The sequence below is a fragment of the Arachis ipaensis genome, chromosome B6, assembly GCF_059453495.1.
Source record: "Arachis ipaensis isolate K30076 ecotype BB chromosome B6, ASM5945349v1, whole genome shotgun sequence".
NCBI lineage: Eukaryota > Viridiplantae > Streptophyta > Magnoliopsida > Fabales > Fabaceae > Arachis > Arachis ipaensis.
This window is the reverse complement of record NC_142441.1, coordinates 45,007,163-45,027,688: the sequence shown is the minus strand read 5'-3', so window position 1 is coordinate 45,027,688 and position 20,526 is coordinate 45,007,163.

The following is a 20,526-nucleotide window of genomic DNA, read 5'->3' as shown; positions in this document are numbered from 1 at the left end:
ATGGGGGATCAGACACCTGCAAGTGCTGATAACCACCCCCTTAGGCAGGCTTCTCCAACCAGTTTTGTAGGAAGTAAACCTGCAACAACTAAGGTTAAAGAATATAAAGCCAAGATGCCTTATCCTCATAAACTCCGCCAAGCGGAACAGGATAAATAATTTGCCCACTTTGCATACTATCTCAGGACTCTTGATATAAAGATTCCGTTTGCAGAGGCACTTGAGCAAATACCCTCTTATGCTAAGTTCATGAAAGAGATCTTAAGTCATAAGAAGGATTGGAGAGAAACTGAAAAAGTTTTCCTCACTGAAAAATGCAGTGCAGTCATTCTGAAAAGCTTACCAGAGAAGCTTACAGATCCCGGATGCTTTATGATACCATGCACATTAGAGGATTCTTGTACCAAGACAGCTCTATGTGATCTTGGAGCAAGTATCAACCTGATACTTGCATCCACTATCAAAAAGCTTGGCTTGACTGATGAAGTTAAACCAACCCGGATATGCCTCCAACTTGCTGATGGCTCCACTAAAATTCCATCAGGCGTAATTGAGGACATGATTGTCAAGGTTGGGCCATTTGCCTTTCCCACTGACTTTGTGGTACTGGAAATGGAGGAGCAAAAGAGTGCAACTCTCATTCTAGGAAGACCTTTCCTAGCAACTGGACGGACCCTCATTGATGTCCAAAAAAGGGAGGTGACCTTGAGAGTCAATGAGGATGAGTTTAAGTTGAATGATGTCAAAGCTATGCAGCATCCAGATACCTCAAATGACTGCATGAGCATTGATATTATTGACTCCCTGGTGGAAGAGGTCAATATGACTGAGAGCCTCGAATCAGAGCTAAAGGACATTTTTAAAGATGTTCAGCCTGATATGGAGGAACCAGAGAAAATAGAAGAACCTCTGAAGACTCCTCAGGAAGAGGAGAAGCCTCCTAAACCCGAGCTCAAACCACTATCACCATGCCTGAAATATGTATTTCTGGGAGAAGATGATACTTTTCCCATGACATAAGCTCTGCTTTAGAGCCACAGGAAGAGAAAGCACTAATTCAGGTGCTAAGGACACACAAGACAGCTCTTGGGTGGTCTATAAGTGATCTTAAGGGCATTAGCCCAGCCAGATGCATGCACAAGATCCTATTGGAGGATGATGCTAAGCCAATGGTTCAACCACAGAGGTGGCTGAATCCAGCCATAAAGAAGGTGGTGCAGAAAGAGGTCACTAAGTTCTAGAGGCTGGAATTATTTATCCTATTTCTGATAGCCCTTAGGTGAATCTTGTCCACATTGTCCCCAAGAAGGGAGGCATGACAGTGGTTCATAATGAAAAGAATGAACTGGTTTCTACAAGAACAGTTATAGGACGGCGTATGTGTATTGACTACAGAAGGCTCAATACAAACACCAGAAAGGATCATTTTCCTCTACCATTCATAGACCAGATGCTAGAGAGACTAGCAGGCCATGAATACTACTGCTTTTTGGATGGCTATTCAGGTTACAACCAAATTGCAGTAGATCCTCAGGACCAAGAGAAAATAGCATTCACATGTCCATCCGGAATATTTGCCTACAGAAGGATGCCATTTGGTCTGTGTAATGCACCTACAATCTTTCAGAGGTGCATGCTCTCTATCTTCTCTGATATGGTAGAGAAATTTTTGGAAGTCTTCAAGGATGACTTCTCAGTATTTGGAAACTCATTCAGCTCCTGTCTTGACCATCTAGCACTTGTTCTGAAAAGGTGCCAAGAGACTAACCTAGTTTTAAACTGGGAGAAATGTCACTTTATGGTGATTGAAGAAATTGTCCTTACGTACAAAATTTCAAACAAGGGAATAGAGGTGGATCAAGCTAAGGTAGAGGTAATTGAAAAATTACCACCACCTACCAATGTTAAGGCAATCAGAAGTTTTCTGGGGCATGCAGGATTTTATAGGAGGTTTATAAAGGATTTTTCAAAAATTGCAAAACCTCTGAGCAATCTGCTAGCTACTGATACACCATTTTTCTTTGACATAGAGTGTTTATAGGCCTTTGAGACTTTGAAAGCTAAGCTGGTCACATCACCAGTCATTTCTACACCAGACTGGACATTACCATTCGAACTAATGTGTGATGCCAGTGACCATGCCATTGGTGCAGTATTGGGACAAAGGCATGACAAGCTTCTGCATGTCATTTATTATGCTAGCCATATTTTAAATGATGCACAGAAGAATTACACAACCACAGAAAAGGAGTTGCTTGCAGTGGTTTATGCCATTGACAAGTTCAGATCTTATTTAGTAGGATCAAAAGTGATTGTGTACACTGACCATGCTGCTCTAAAATATCTCCTCACAAAGCAGGATTCAAAACCCAGACTCATAAGATGGGTGTTGCTTCTGCAATCGTTTGATATAGAAATAAGAGACAGAAAAGGGACAGAAAACCAAGTAGCTAATCACCTGTCCCAGATAGAACCAGTAGCAGGAGCGTCCCTCCCTCCTACTGAGATCTCTGGAACCTTTCCGGATGAGCAACTCTTTACATGTTTGCAAACAAGGAATCCACTGAGGCCAAGTTGGCCTACCCAAGCATGATTAGTCTGTTATGCAAAGATGCGAGGGTACAGATGGGTGTGGATGAATACATCATAGTTGAACGCCCAATCACCAAAAAAGTGATGGATGGACCTCAAATTCAAGATAACCTCATCAAGAGGGGGGCGCATGAGCTCCTCCCAGAAATTCCTCAATTTGATTATTGGGCCCGCTTAGAAGCATCTGTCACCAAGCTGCAAGAAGCTGTGAATCAACTCAAAAAAGAACATCAGAATCAAAACAGCATGCTCTACAAAATGCTCATAGAACAAGAGAGACAAGGGTGTGAGATTGATGAGCGAATAATTTATACGCTTTTTGGCATTGTTTTTACATAGTTTTTAGTATGATTTAGTTAGTTTTGATTATATTTTGACTATTTTTTATTCCAAATTCACATTTCTGGACTTTACTATGCGTTTGTGTGTTTTTCTCTAATTTTAGATATTTTCTGGCTGAAATTGAGGGACCTGAGCAAAATCTGATTCAGAGGCTGAAAAAGGACTGCAGATGTTGTTGGATTCTGACCTCCTTGCACTCAAAGTGGATTTTATGGAGCTACAGAAACCGAAATGGCACGCTCTCAATTGCGTTGGAAAGTAGACATTCAGGGCTTTTCAGCAATATATAATAGTTCATACTTTGCTCAAAGATAAATGACGTAACTGGCGTTTAACGCCAGTTCCATGTTCCATTCTGGCGTTAAACGCCAGAAACAGGTTACAAGTTGGAGTTAAACGCCCAAACCAAGTTATAACCTGGCATTTAACTCCAGAAATAGCCTAGGCACGTGTAAAGCTCAAATCTCAGCCCCAGCACACACCAAGTGGGCCCCGGAAGTAGATTTCTGCATTATCTATCGTAGTTTACTCATTTTCTGTAAACCTAGGTTACTAGTTAGTATTTAAACAACTTTTAGAGATTTATTTTGCACCTCATGAAATTTTACACATTTCATATTGTATTTCTAACGGCATGAGTCTCTAAACCCCATGGTTGGGGGTGAGGAGCTCTGCTGTGTCTCGATGAATTAATGCAATTACTTCTGTTTTCTATTCAATCACACTTGTTTCTATTCTAAGACACTCGCTTGTACTTAACCGTGATGAATGTGATGATCCGTGACACTCATCATCATTCTCAACCTATGAACGCGTGCCTGACAACCTCTTCAGTTCTACCTTAGATTGAGTGTGTATCTCTTAGCCTCTTGGTTCATGATCAGAGTCTTCGTGGTATAGGCTAGGATTATTGGCGGCCATTCTTGAGATCCGGAAAGTCTAAACCTTGTCTGTGGTATTTCGAGTAAGATCTGGGATGGGATGACTGTGACGAGCTTCAAACTCACAAGTGCTGGGCGTAGTGACAGATGCAAAAGGATCAATGGATCTTATTCCAACATGAGTGAGAATCGACAGATGATTAGCCGTGCGGTGACAGCGCATTTGGACCATTTTCACTGAGAGGACGGATGATAGCAATTGACAACGGTGATCCACCAACATACAGCTTGCCAAAGAAGGAGACCTGCGTGCGTGAAGAAGAAGACAGTAGGAAAGCAGAGATTCAGAAGACAGAGCATCTCCAAAACTTCAATCTGTTCTCCATTACTGCATAAGAAGTACTATTTAATTTATGCTTTTTACTCTTTATAAATATAATCACTCTTATCATTGATTTCCTGACTAAGAATTACAAAATAACCATAGCTTGCTTCAAGCCGACAATCTCCGTGGGATCGACCCTTACTCCCGTAAGGTATTACTTGGACGACCCAGTGCCCTTGCTGGTTAGTGGTACGAGTTGTGAAAAGTGTGAATCACAATTTCGTGCACCAAGTTTTTGGCGCCGTTGCCGGGGATTGTTCGAGTTTGGACAACTTATTTTGTTGCTTAGATTAGGAAAAATTTTTCTTTTTGGTTTAGAGTCTCCTATTATTGTTTTTGGTTGAAACTTTTTTTTAAATCCTTATCTTCACTTTTTAAAATTTTTTGAAAATTTTTAAACTAATAATTGAGTTTTTCTGTTTGAGTTTAGTTTCATATATTAAGTTTGGTGTCAATTGCATGTTTTTATTTTCCTTTAAATTTTCAAAATTTGTGTTCATTGTTCTTTCTTGATCTTCAAGTTGTTCTTGCTATTTTTCTTGTTTGATCTTTGGTTTTTCTTATTCTGTGTCTTTTCTTATTTTTCTTGTGCTTTTTCAAATTATCAGTATTCAAAAAATTTTATATACATTAAATACCTTTTTTTAAAAACACGTTAAATTTATAGCTCAGTTAGCTAGAGCGTTGTGCTTATGTTCTTGGTAATTGGGTATCTTCCTTTTAAAACTTTTTCAAAAATAAGTTTTCTTTAATTAAATCTTGTGTCAAACTTTTAAGTTTGGTGTTCTCTTGTTATTTTTCTTTAATTTTCGAAAATTTATTTTTCGTTTTCTAAAAGTTTTAAGTTTGGTGTTCTTTTTATGTTCTTGAGTCTTTGAATTTTATTCTTGTTGTTCTTGTGAGTCTTCAAGGTGTACTTGAGTCTCCTTTGTATTTTGATCTTAAAATTTTTAAGTTTGGTGTTCCTTGGTATTTTCCCTCCAAAATTTTCGAAAAAACAAGGAGTATTAGATCTAAAAATTTTGAGTCTGGTGTCATTTTATTGTTTTTCTCTTTCCTCATTAAATTCAAAAATATCTTCTCTCTTTATTTTAAAATTCAATTTTCAAAATTCAAAATCTTTTTCAAAAATTATATCCAAAGTTTTTCAAATCTTCTTAATTAAGCAATTATTTTCATTTTCAAATTTATTCTTTCTCTTGGTTTTCGAATTTGCATTGTAATTCCTAAATATTTTATTTTATTTTATCTTATTATTTTAATTATCTTAATAATTTGGTTTGTCATACTTAAATAAGATAAAAACAAAAATATATTTTCTCTGCAATTCATATCAATTCCAATTTTATCCATCATGGATCTAAGTGGAAATGAACAGTCCAAAAGGACTCTGGAGTCATATGCTAATCCCACTACTGCTGTATATGGGAGTAGTATCTGTATACCTCCCATCAAAGCAGGCAGTTTTGAGCTAAATCCTCAGCTCATTGTCATGGTGCAGCAAAACTGCCAGTATTCCGGTCTTTTACAAGAAGAACCTACTGAGTTTTTGGCGCAGTTCTTGCAAATTGCTGACACAGTGTGTGACAAAAAGGTAGATCAGGATGTATACAGGCTGTTACTGTTTCCGTTTGCTGTAAAAGATCAAGCTAAGAGGTGGTTAAATAACCAACCCACAGCAAGCATAAGAACATGGAAACAGTTATCAGACAAATTTCTGAATCAATATTTCCCTTTAAAAAGGATGACACAGCTAAGGCTGGACATCCAAGGCTTTAAACAAGAGGATAATGAATCCCTTTATAATGTCTGGGAGAGGTACAAAGGGATGCTAAGGAAATGCCCCTCTGAAATATTTTCAGAGTGGGTGCAGCTAGACATCTTCTACTACGGGCTTACAGAAAAAGCTCAGGTATCTCTAGACCACTCAGCTGGTGGATCTATACACATGAGAAAGACTATTGAAGAGGCTCAAGAGCTTATTGATATAGTTGCGAGAAATCAGCATCTGTACATAAGTAGTGGGTCCTCCATAAAAGAAGAAGCCAAAGCAGTATCTACTAAACTTGGTCCTCCAGAACAAGTTGCTGAACTCAATCAACAATTGTGTTTTCTAACAAAACAGCTAGCAGAATTCAAGGAGATGCTACAAGACACTAAAAATGCTAATAAAAATATGGAGGCACAATTGAATCAGACAAAACAGCAGTTATCAAAGCAGATAACAGAAGAGTGCCAGGCAATTCAATTAAGAAGTGGAAAAATATTAAATACCTCACTTCAGAGTAGCAGAAAGCCAAGAAAAAAACAACTGACAGAGGATGAGCAAAATATTATCCAAAATCCCTCTGAGGACGGTAAGATCCCAGAGAGGAATAACTCTGGCATTCAAACGCCAGAAAAGGGTGCAAAGCTGGCATTAAACGCCCAATGGAAGCTTAGTTCTGGCGTTCAAACGCCAGAAACAGGTAAGAAGTTAGCGTCCAACGCCAATCCAGCTTCTAACCCTGGCATTCAAACGCCAGTGAGGGATCAGACACACACAAGTGCTGATAACAACCCCTCTAAAAAGGCTTCTCCAACCACCTCTGTAGGAAATAAACCTGCAGCAACTAAGGTTGAAGAATATAAAGCCAAGATGCCTTATCCTCAAAAACTCCGCCAAGAGGAGAAGGATAAACAATTTGCCAACTTTGCAGACTATCTCAGGACTCTTGAAATAAAGATTCCGTTTGCAGAGGCACTCGAGCAAATACCTTCTTATGCCAAGTTCATGAAAGAGATCTTGAGTCATAAAAAGGATTGGAGAGAAACTGAAAGAGTTCTCCTCACTGAAGAATGCAGTGTAGTCATTCTGAAAAGCTTTCCAGAAAAGCTTAAAGATCTTGGGAGCTTTATGACACCATGCATATTAGAGGATAATTGCACCAAGACAGCTTTATGTGATCTTGGGGCAAGCATCAACCTAATACCTGCATCCACTATCAGAAAGCTTGGTTTAACTGAAGAAGTCAAACCAACCCGGATATGTCTCCAACTTGCTGATGGCTCCATTAAATACCCATCACGCATGATTGAAGACATGATTATCAGGATTGGGCCATTCGCCTTTTCTACTGACTTTGTGGTGCTGGAAATGGAGGAGCACAAGAGTGCTACTCTCATTCTAGGAAGACCTTTCCTAGCAACTAGATGAACTCTCATTGATGTCCAAAAGGGGGAAGTAACCTTGAGAGTCAATGAGGATGAGTTTAAGTTAAATGCTGTCAAAGCCATGCAGCATCCAGACACACCAAAAGACTGCATGAAAGTTGATCTTATTGACTCTTTGGTAGAGGAGATCAACATGGCTGAGAGTCTCGAATCAGAGCTAGAAAACATCTTTAAAGATGTCCAGCCTGATCTGGAGGATTCAAAGGACATAAAAGAGCCCCTGAAAATTCCTCAGGAAGAGGAAAAACCTCCTAAACCCGAGCTCAAACCACTACTACCATCCCTGAAATATGCATTTCTGGGAGAAGGTGACACTTTTCCGATGATCATAAGCTCTGCTTTAAATCCATAGGAAGACGAAGCACTACTTCAAGTGCTAAGGATACACAAGACAGCTCTTGGGTGGTCCATAAGTGATCTTAAGGGCTTCAGCCCAGCCAGATGCATGCACAAGATCTTATTGGAGGATGATGCTAAGCCAGTGGTTCAACCACAGAGGCGGCTAAATCCATCCATGAAGGAAGTGGTGCAGAAAGAGGTCACTAAGTTACTGGAGGCTGGGATTATTTATCCTATTTCTGATAGCCCCTGGGTGAGCCCTGTTCAAGTTGTCCCCAAGAAGGGAGGCATGACAGTGGTTCATAATGAAAAAAATGAACTGGTTCCTACAAGAACAGTTACAGGGTGGCATATGTGTATTGATTACATAAGGCTCAATATAGCCACCAGGAAGGATCACTTTCCTTTACCATTCATAGACCAGATGCTAGAAAGACTAGCAGGTCATGAATACTACTATTTTTTGGATGGCTATTCAGGTTACAACCAAATTGCAGTAGATCCTCAGGACCAAGAGAAAACAGCATTCACATGTCCTTCAGGAGTGTTTGCCTACAGAAGGATGCCTTTTGGTCTGTGCAATGCACCTGCAACCTTTCAGAGGTGCATACTCTCTATCTTCTCTGATATGGTAGAGAAATTCTTGGAAGTCTTCATGGATGACTTTTTAGTATTTGGAGACTTATTCAGCTCCTGCCTTGACCATTTAGCACTTGTTATGAAAAGATGCCAAGAGACCAACCTGGTTTTAAACTGGGAAAAATGTCACTTTATGGTGACTGAAGGAATTGTCCTTGGGCATAAAATTTCAAACAAGAGAATAGAAGTGGATCAAGCTAAAGTGGAAGTGATTGAAAAACTACCACCACCTACCAATGTTAAGGCAATTAGAAGCTTTCTGGGGCATGCAGGATTCTATAGGAGGTTTATAAAGGATTTTTTGAAAATTGCAAAACCTCTGAGCAACCTGCTAGCTGCTGACACGCCATTTGTGTTTGACATAGAGTGTCTGCAGGCGTTTGAAACTCTGAAAGCTAAGCTGGTCACAGTACCAGTTATTTCTGCACCAAACTGGACATTACCATTTGAACTAATGTGTGATGCCAGTGACCATGCCATTGGTGCAGTATTGGGGCAGAGGCATGACAAGCTTCTACATGTCATTTATTATACTAGCCGTGTTTTAAATGATGCCCAGAAGAATTACACAACCACAAAAAAAGAATTACTTGCAGTGGTCTATACCATTGACAAGTTTAGATCATACTTAGTAGGATCAAAAGTGATTGTGTACACTGATCATGCTGCTCTTAAATATCTACTCACAAAACAGGATTCAAAACCCAGGCTCATAAGATGGGTGTTGCTTCTGCAAGAGTTTGATATAGAAATAAGAGACAGAAAAGGCACAGAGAACCAAGTGGCTGATCATCTTTCCCGGATAGAACCAGTAGAAGGGGCGTTTCCCCCCTCTATTGAGATCTCTGAAACCTTTCTGGATGTGCATTTATTCTCCATTTAGGAAACACCTTGGTTTGCAGACATTGCAAACTATAAAGCTGCAAGATTCATACCCAAGGAGTACAGCAGGCAACAAAAGAAAAATTAATTAGTGATGCAAAGTACTACTTGTGGGATGAACCCTATCTCTTTAAGAGATGTGCAGACAGAATAATCCGTAGGTGTTTTCCTGGAGGAGAAGCACAGAAGATCTTATGGCATTGCCATGGATCACAATATGGAGGCCATTTCGGAGGTGAGCGAACAGCCACCAAGGTCCTCCAATGTGGCTTCTACTGGCCTACCCTCTATAGAGATTCCCGAGAGTTTGTACGTAACTGTGACAGTTGCCAGAGAGCTGGTAATCTGCCTCATGGTTACACCATGCCTCAACAAAGAATCTTGGAGATTGAGTTGTTTGATGTATGGGGTATTGACTTCATGGGGCCTTTCCCACCATCATACTCAAACACTTATATTCTGGTGGCAGTCGACTATGTATCCAAATGGGTAGAGGCCGTTACCACACCCACTAATGATACCAAGACAGTGCTGAAGTTCCTCCAGAAACATATCTTCAGCAAGTTTGGTGTCCCTAGAGCACTAATCAGTGATGGGGAAACTCACTTCTGCAACAAACAGCTTTATTCTGCTATGGTCTAGTATGGAATTAGCCACAAGGTGGCAACTCCATATCATCCACAGACAAACGGGCAAGCTGAAGTCTCTAATAGAGAACTAAAAAGAATCCTGGAACGGACTGTAAGTACCCGTAGAAAAGATTGGGCGAGAAGCTTGGATGATGCTCTGTGGGCTTATAGAACAGCATTCAAGACTCCTATAGGGACCTCTCCATACCAGCTTGTGTATGGTAAGGCCTGTCATCTGCCCGTGGAACTGGAGCATAAGGCCTACTGAGCAACCAGATTCCTAAATTTTGATGCCAAATTAGCTGGAGAAAAAAGATTGCTCCAGCTGAATGAGCTAGAGGAATTCAAACTCACTGCTTTCGAAAATGTCAAGCTTTACAAAGAGAAAGCAAAAAGGTGGCATGATAGAAAGCTGTCATCTAGAGTCTTTGAACCAGGACAGAAGGTTCTGCTGTTTAACTCTAGGCTCAGGCTATTCCCCGAGAAACTGAAATCCCGGTGGAGGGGACCATATGTGATTACAAGTGTGTCACTGTATGGCTATGTGGAGCTTTAAGACATTGATTCTAATAAGAAGTTCATTGTTAATGGACAGAGAATCAAGCATTATCTTGAAGGCAATGTTGAGCAAGAGTGCTCAAGGCTGAGGCTAGATTAAAAGCTCAGCAAGGTCCAGCTAAAGACAATAAGGAAGCGCTTGCTGGGAGGCAGCCCAGCCATTAGCAAAACTTTTTTTTTCTTTTCTTCTATTTATTTTTAATTATACAAGTTTAATATAAATAATCTTCAAGGTAAAGAATCAATCACATAATTTCACAGGGTTACAGAAGGATTCAGAGTACAAAACAGGGAAAAGGAGCTCACTGGCAAGAAAACGCCAGTAAGAGGTACAATTGGGCGTTAAAGGCCCAAAAGAAGCATCTATTGGGAGTTTAACGCCAGTAATGATACCTTTCTGGGTGTTAAACGCCAGAATGGATACCATTCTGGGCGTTTAACGCCATACTTGCAGCATCCTGGGCGTTCAGAAAAATGCCCAGTGACAAAAGATTTTTGGCGTTTAACGCCAACCAGAAGCAACAGCTGGGCGTTAAACGCCCAAAAGAGGCTACAGATGGGCGTTAAATGCCCAAATGCAGTAGTTGGGCGTTTAACGCCAGGATTGTGGAGGGGATGAAGTTTTTGCTCCAACTTGATTTTTTTTCAAATTTTCATAGTTCCATCCATACTTTCTTGTATAAACATGTTTTCATACTTTCATTTTTCAAACTCTTTTCCAAAAATATTAAACATATCTTAATCCCAAAATTAAATCTTTCTCAATTCTTCATCAACCTCTTTTCAAATCTTTTTCAAAACAAATCTATCTTTTTCAAATCTTTTCAACTCATCAATATCTTTTTCAAATCTTCATAATAACCTTCAAAAAACAAATCTGTCTTTTTCAAATATCTTTTATATCTTTTCAATTTTAAATTACATCTTTTTCCTATCATACTTATCTTTTACAAATCACATGTTCTATCATATCTTTTTCAAAAATTTTCGAAAACCCACCCCCTTCCCTTTAAATCCTCGTTTGGCCTCCCCCCTCTCCTCCACAATTCGAACTTGGCTCTCCCTATATCCCTCTCCTTTCCTTTCTTTTTCTTGAGGACAAGCAAACCTCTAAGTTTTGTGTGTTTATCCGTGATCACTAAGCCAATACCCACCAAGAACATGGCTCCTAAGGGAAAACAAACCACCTCAAGAGGCAAGAAAGAGAATATTCCAAAACCACTTTGGAATCAAGGGAAATTCTTAACCAAAGAACATTCAGACCATTACTACAAAATAATGGGTCTAAGGTCAGTGATCCTGGAAGTTAAATTCGATTTGAAAGAAGACGAATATCCGGAGATCCAAGAGCAAATTCGAAATAAGAGCTGGGAAATCTTGGCTAATCCTGAGACAAAGGTGGGAAGAAACATGGTTCAGGAATTCTACTCTAATCTGTGGCAGACAGACAGGCAGAGAATAGCTGGAACCGCATTTTATGACTATCGAACTCTGGTCAGAGGGAAGATTGTTCACCTCCACCCTGACAAAATAAGAAAGATATTCAAGCTGCCTCAACTGCAAGATGACCCAGACTCCTTTAATAGGAGAATGATGAGACCAAATCAGAGCTTGGATAAAATTCTAGAGGATATATGCCTTTCTGGAGCCAAATGGACAACCAACACAAAGGGTGTCCCAAACCAACTCAAAAGAGGAGATCTCAAACCAGTCGTCAGAGGTTGGCTGGACTTCATTGGGCGCTCTATACTGCCCACTAGCAACCGCTCTGAAGTCACCATCAGAAGTGCAGTGATGATTCATTGCATTATGCTGGAAAAAGAAGTGGAAGTTCATCAGCTGATTTCTTGTGAGCTTTACAAAATTACAAACAAGAACTCCAAAGATGCCAAATTGGCCTATCCAAGCTTAATCTCTCTGTTATGTAAAGATGCTGGGGTAAAAATGGGAGTAGATGAGTATATCTCAGTTGAGCAACCAATCACCAAAAAGTCAATGGAAGGACAAGTGCAGGACGACCCCATCAAGAGGAGAGCACAGGAGTTCCTCCCGGAAATTCCTCAATTTGAATACTGGGGGCGCCTAGAAGCATCTATCACCAAGTTACAAGAAGCTATGGATCAACTGAAGAAAGAACAACAAAATCAAAACAGCATGCTCTGCAAACTGCTTAGGGAACAAGAAGAGCAAGGGCGTGAATTGAAGGAACTAAAGCGCCAAAAGCTATCTCTTGAAGGACCAAGCACCCCACAGACTAAAGAGGCATCTACCTCCCAAAATAAAGGTTGTTGAGTCCTAACTCTGTGATAACCTTTTATCTATTTTAAAAGTACATGAGTCTTAGAATTAGAGTCATTTGTCTTTATGTCTTTAATTTCCTTTCTTTTATTATTAATTGTTTGCTTTTTATGCCTATTTTAGATTATTTCTATTAATAATAAATAAAGATTAGAGTCTATGCCTTAAAGTTATGAATGTCCTATGAATCCATCACCTTTCTTAAATGAAAAATATTTTAATCACAAAAGAACAAGAAGTATATGATTTTGAATTCATCCTTGAAATTAGTTTAATTATTTTGATGTGGTGACAATACTTTTTATTTTCTGAATGAATGATTGAACAGTGCATATGTCTTTTGAATTTGCTATTTATGAATGTTAAAATTGTTGGCTCTTGAAAGAATGATGAAAAGGAGAAATGTTATTTGATAATCTGAAAAATCATAAAATTGATTCTTGAAGCAAGAAAAAGCAGTGAATACAAAAGCTTGCGAAAAAAAAGAAAAGAAAAATGGTGAAAAAAAAGAAAAAAGAAAAAAAAAGAGAAAGAAAAAGAAAAAACAAGCAGAAAAAGCCAAAAGCTCTTTAAACCAAAAGGCAAGAGCAAAAAGCCAATAGCCCTTAAAACCACAAGGCAAGGGTAAAAAGGATCCAAGGCTTTGAGCATCAGTGGATAGGAGGGCCTAAAGGAATAAAATCCTGGCCTAAGCGGCTAAACCAAGCTGTCCCTAACCATGTGCTTGTGGCGTGAAGGTGTCAAGTGAAAACTTGAGACTGAGCGGTTAAAGTCGAGGTCCAAAGCAAAAACAGAGTGTGCTTAAGAACCCTGGACACCTCTAATTAGGGACTCTAGCAAAGCTGAGTCACAATCTAAAAAGGTTCACCCAGTTATGTGTCTGTGGCATTTATGTATCCGGTGGTAATACTGGAAAACAAAGTGCTTAGGGCCACGGTCAAGACTCATAAAGTAGATGTGTTCAAGAATCAACATACTGAACTAGGAAAATCAATAACACTATCTAAATTCTAAGTTCCTACAGATGCCAATCATCCTGAACTTCAATGGATAAAGTGAGATGCCAAAACTGTTCAGAGGCAAAAAGCTACTAGTCCCACTCATCTGATTGGAGCTAAGTTTCATTGATATTTGAAATTGATAATATATTCTCTTCTTTTTATCCTATTTGGTTTTTAGTTGCTTGGAGACAAGCAACCCTTTAAGTTTGGTGTTGTGATGAGCGGATAATTTATACGCTTTTTAGCATTATTTTTACATAGTTTTTAGTATGATTTAGTTAGTTTTGAGTATATTTTTATTAGTTTTTATTCAAAATTCATATTTTTGGATTTACTATGAGTTTTTTGTGTTTTTCTGTGATTTCAGGTATTTTCTGGATGAAATTGAGGGACCTGAGCAAAATCTAATTCAGAGGCTGAAAAAGGACTACAGATGTTGTTGTATTCTGACCTCCCTGCACTCGAAGTGGATTTTCTGGAGCTACAGAAACCCAAATGGTGCGCTCTCAATTGCGTTGGAAAGTAGACATCCAGGGCTTTCCAAAAATATATAATATTCCATACTTTGCTCAAAGATAAATTATGTAAACTGGCGTTTAATGCCAGTTCCATGTTCCATTCTGGCGTTAGACACCAGAAATAGGTTACAAGTTGGAGTTAAACACCCAAACCAAGTTACAACCTGGCATTTAACTCCAGAAATAGTCTAGGCACGTGTAAAGCTCAAGTCTCAGTCCCAGCACACACCAAGTGGGCCCCAGAAGTGGATTTCTGCATTATCTATCGTAGTTTACTCATTTTCTGTAAACCTAGGTTACTAGTTAGTATTTAAACAACTTTTAGAGATTTATTTTGCACCTTATGACATTTTACACATTTCATATTGTATTTTTGACGGCATGAGTCTCTAAACCCCATGGTTGGGGGTGAGGAGCTCTGCTGTGTCTCGATGAATTAATGCAATTACTTCTGTTTTCTATTCAATCACGCTTGTTTCTATTCTAAGATACTCGCTTGTACTTAACTGTGATGAATGTGATGATCCGTGACACTCATCATCATTCTCAACCTATGAACGCGTGCCTGACAACCACTTCCATTTTACCTTAGATTGAGTGTGTATCTCTTAGCCTCTTGGTTCATGATCAGAGTCTTCGTGGTATAGGCTAGGATTATTGGCGGCCATTCCTGAGATCCGGAAAGTCTAAACCTTGTCTGTGGTATTCCGAGTAGGATCTGGGATGGGATGACTGTGACGAGCTTCAAACTCACAAGTGCTGGGCATAGTGACAGATGCAAAAGGATCAATGGATCCTATTCCAACATGAGTGAGAACCGACAGATGATTAGCCGTGTGGTGACAGCGCATTTAGACCATTTTCACTGAGAGGATGGATGGTAACCATTGACAACGGTGATCCACCAACATACAGCTTGCCATAGAAGGAGACCTGCGTGGGTGAAGAAGAAGACAGTAGGAAAGCAGAGATTTAGAAGACAGAGCATCTCCAAAACCTCAATCTGTTCTCCATTACTGCATAACAAGTACTATTTAATTTATGCTTTTTACTCTTCATAAATATAATCACTCTTATCATTAATTTCCTGACTAAGAATTACAAAATAACCATAGCTTGCTTCAAGCCGACAATCTCCGTGGGATCGACCCTTACTCACGTAAGGTATTACTTGGACGACCCAGTGCACTTGCTGGTTAGTGGTACGAGTTGTGAAAAGTGTGAATCACAATTTCGTGCACCAGAGATACAGGAGCTAAAGCGTCAGAAGCTGTCTCTTGAAGAGTTGGACATCCCACAGATTGAAGGAGCACCTGCCCCTTAAAATCAAGGTTGTTGAGTCCTAAATCTGTGATAACTTTTATTATTAGAAACCTATTTTATGAGTTACATAAGCATTAATATTAGAGTCATTTATTTTTATGTCCTTAATTTCCTTTCTTTTGTTATTATTATTTGTCTGCTTTTATGTTTATTTTATGTCTTATTTTTATTCCATGATCAATAAAGTTTAGAGTCTATGCCTTAAAGCTATGAATGATTCCATGAATCTCTCACCTTTTTTAATTGAATAATATTTTTATTTGCAAAAGAAAAAGAAGTACATGGGTTTCGAAATTTATCTTGAAATTAGTTTAATTATTTTGATGTGGTGGCAATGATTTTTGTTTTCTGAATGAATACTTGAACAGTGCATATTTTTTATTTTATTGTTTATGAATGTTAAAACGGTTGGCTCTTGAAAGAATAATGAAAAAAAGAGAAATGTTATTGATAATCTGAAAAATCATAAAAATGATTCTTGAAGCAAGAAAAAGCAGTGAAGAACACGAAGCTTACAAAAAAAATAGCAAAAAACAAAAGAAAAAGAAAAAGCAAGCAGAAAAAGCCAGTAACCCTTTAAACTAAAAGGCAATGGTAAAAAGGATCCAATGCTTTGAGCATCAGTGGATAGGAGGGCCTAGAGGAATAAAATCCTGACCTAAGCGGCTAATTCAAGCTGTCCCTAACCATGTGCATGTGGCATAAAAGTCCAAGTGAAAAGCTTGAGACTGAGTGGTTAAAGTCGTGGTCCAAAGCAAAAGAGTGTGCTTAAGAGCTCTGGGCAACTCTAACTGGGGACTCTAGCAAAACTGAGTCACAATCTGAAGAGGTTCACCCAGTCATGTGTCAGTGGCATTTATGTATCTGGTGGTAATGCTGGAAAACAAAATGCTTAGGGTCACGGCCAAGACTCATAAAGTAACTGTGTTCAAGAATCAACATACTGAACTAGGAGAATCAATAACACTATCTGAATTCTGAGTTCCTATGGATGCTAATCATTCTGAACTTCAAAGGATAAAGTGAGATGCCAAAACTTTTCAGAAGCAAAAAGGCTACTAGTCCCGCTCATCTAATTAGAACTAAGCTTCATTGATATTTTGGAATTTACTGTATATTCTCTTCTTTTTATCCTATTTTATTTTTAGTTGCTTGGGGATAAGCAACAATTTAAGTTTGGTACTGTGATGAGCGGATAATTTATACCCTTTTTGGTATTATTTTTACATAGTTTTTAGTATGATTTAATTACTTTTTATTATATTTTTATTAGTTTTTATTCAAAAATCACATTTCTGGACTTTACTATGAGTTTGTATATTTTGTTTTTGTGATTTCAGGTATTTTCTGGCTGAAATTGAGGGACCTGAGCAAAAATCTGATTCAGAGGCTGAAAAATGACTGCAGATGCTGTTGGATTCTGACCCTCCTGCACTCGAAGTAGATTTTTTGGAGCTAAAGAAGCCCAATTGGCGCGCTCTCAATTGCGTTGGAAAGTAGACATCCTGGGCTTTGCAGAAATATATAATAGTCCATACTTTATCCGAGATTTGATGGCTCAAACTGGCGTCCAAAGCCAGCCTAAAACTTCCTAGCGTAAAACGCCATAACTGGTATAATTCTTGGCGTTAAACGCCCATTTTGGCACCCAGGGTGGCGTTTAATGCCAGCTTTAGGCATATGCACGTGAAAGCTTGAAAGCTCAGCCCAAACATCACCAAGTGGATCCTGAAAGTGGATTTCTGCACTATCTGCACTTAGTTACTCATTTTCTGTAAACCTAAGTTACTAGTTTAGTATAAAAACTACTTTTAGAGATTCAGTTAATAAATCATGACATTTTTTACATTTCATATTATATCTTCTATGGCATCAGTATCTAAATCCCATATGTGGAGGTGAGGAGCTCTGCTTTGTTTCAATGGATTAATGCAATTACTACTGTTTTCTATTCAATCACGCTTGATTCTATTCTAAGATACTCACTCGTACTTCAATCTAGAGAATGATATGATCCGTGACACTCATCATTATTCTCAATTATATGAACGCGTGCCTGACAACCACATCCGTTCTATCTGAGCTCAACGTAGTCATTGGGCGACAGCTTGAGTGCGTATCTCTTGGGTTTCTAATCCACGGACCGAGTCCAGAGGTTAGAACCTTCGTGGTAGAGGCTAGAACCAATTGGCAGCATTCCTGGGATCCGAAAAGTCTAAACCTTGTTTGTGGTATTTCGAGTAGGATCTAGAAAGGGATGACTGTGACGAGCTTCAAACCTGCGAATGTTGGGCGCAGTCACAGTGTGCAAAAGGACAAAGGTCCTATTCCGATGCTAGTGGAAACCAACAGATGATTAGCCGTGCAGAGATCGTACCTGGTATTTTTCATCTGAGAGGATCATAAAGCTTGCCATTGAAGGAAGCCATGCGTGCTTGGAGAAGAAGACAGTAGGAAAGCAGAGATTCAGATGACAGAGCATCTCCGGAACCTCAACCTGTTTCTCATTACTAAATCACAAGTACTATTTATTTCATGTTATTTATTTTCGTAAATACAATCACTATTATTAATATTTTAACTAAGATTTACAAAATAACCATAGCCTGCTTCAAGCCGACAATCTCCATGGGATCGACCCTTACTCACGTAAGGTATTACTTGGACGACCCAATGCACTTGCTGGTTAGTTGTGCGGATTTGTGAAAAGTGTAATCATAATTTTCCACACCAAATATAGAGGAATGAGAAGAAGAATTCGAATAGAAGGAGTAAAGAATTCGAAAATTAAGAAGTGAAAAGAGGAACAAGAATTAAAATATTTTTGTTTTTATTTTAATTATTTGTTGAATTCGAAAATAGGAAAGAAATTAAAAGCTAATTAACTAAAAGGAATTGAAAATTAGAGGGTAGTTTTCGAAAAAGAAGAGAAAGAAAGAAGTAAGAAGTTTTCAAAAATAGAAGAGAGGGAAATTAGTTAGGAAGTTTTGAAAAAGAAGAAAGAGAAAACAAGTAACTAATTAAGAAAGATTTGAAAATAAGATAAGATAGAAGATTTGATTTGATTTTTAAAAGGTTTTGAAATTTAAAATTAGAAAAGATAAGATAAAAATTTGAAAAGATTTGAAAAAGATTTGATTTTGAATTTTGAAATTGAAACAAGATAGGATAAAGATTTGAAAATAAGTTAAAAAAGTAAGATATGGTGAAGATTTGAAAAGGATTTAAAAAGATAAGATTTGAAATTTGATTTTTGAAAAAGATTTGATTTTGAAATTTGAAATTTGAATTTTTAAATTTTAAATTTTGAAATTGAGTTTTAAAATTTGAATTTGAAATAAGATAAGATAAGAGTTTTGAAATTTAAAGAAAGATAAAAAGATAAGATAAGGATTTAAAAAAGATATGTTTTCTTAAAAGATTTAAAATTAATGATAAGATAAGATAATGATTTGAAATTAAAGATTGAAATTTCTTTTGAAAATTATATAAAAATTTGGTGAAACTATAGGAATCTACAAAGTAATTAAACCATTATTAATTTAAATATGTATTAAATTTTATAATTTATATTACCAATAATAATAACTTTATTACTAATGGTATGGAGATCTATTAAAATTAAACTAGCTGCATAGTAAATCTTATCATAATAGATAACGCAATTGTTTTCTCGAATAAATCAATTATTTAGAATTTAAAAGCTATTTTTATTTCGTCATAATATTTTATTTTAATATAATATTATTTTAAAATTAATTATGTTATGTGTAGAAAAAAATATTAAATCAATCATTGATATAAAATATATTAAAAATTAAATAATATATAAAATATTTTATTTGATGACTTATTTTTAGTGTGTACAGATATTTTTTGTAAATGAGATTCTTCTTATATTTACGTCTTGATGAGTGTGAAGGTGGTATATATTTTTTTTTCCTATTGTTTTGTTAGTGTTCTCTATATGGCATCTCCTTTGTTTTAGGGTCAAGCATTTCTAAATTATATTAAAGATATTATTTAACCCAAAAAATCAATAAGACTTTGATATGGATAATTATTGATGAATTCTCTCTATCAATGTTTTATTACCGTAAAAAATTGTATATAGAGTTTGAAATAAAGTTTTGTGTTAAATAAATTTCCTACCATATTTAAAGTTTAGGCAACTCACCAAACTACCAAAGTTATGGACATTTAATGGATATTAACTGTGGATCAACATAATTAAATCAAAATATACTAAAAGTGATGATGTATGTCTATGTTGTCAACTTTGTCCATGACATAATTCTTCGAGCAGGACGAGGATACTTCCATTATTATTGGTATTCATAGAAAATTTTGTAATTTATTATTCCACCTGAATTATAGTGTAGATGTACTTTATCTCTTAATTTTAGTAACGATATTATTTTTTTCTATATCTCTCTTATTTAATAAGAGGAAACTTTTGTATTAATAAGAATAATGTATGTTGATTTTGATCTTGAAAGAATATATACGATTTAATTTGTTTTTTCTTTCGTTTAAAAATTCAACATTTTAATTTAATTTATGAAAGGTATACATGGGAATTAGGTTAGATTAACTTTGTTATCCTTAAATATCACGTATCATAAAAATGTAATAAGTGATGATTTTTACTTTATACTACAGGTCAATAAAAATCAACAGAAAGTTTAACTTCACTAATATTTAAATATATCTTTAATTAGAAAAATTATGTGTTTAAATATCACTTTAAATATTAATCCCTAAAAGTATTAAGACACGGCATGCCAAGGAGAACGCGAACTAGAGCTAGTTGTGAACCGTTTTTTTGGCACATGATTTGCATCAATGAGTTTGACCGGTCAACGGCAATTTAAATACAGAAATGGTCTCGAAATAAATTCCCTAACCATGGACAAATTCATATTT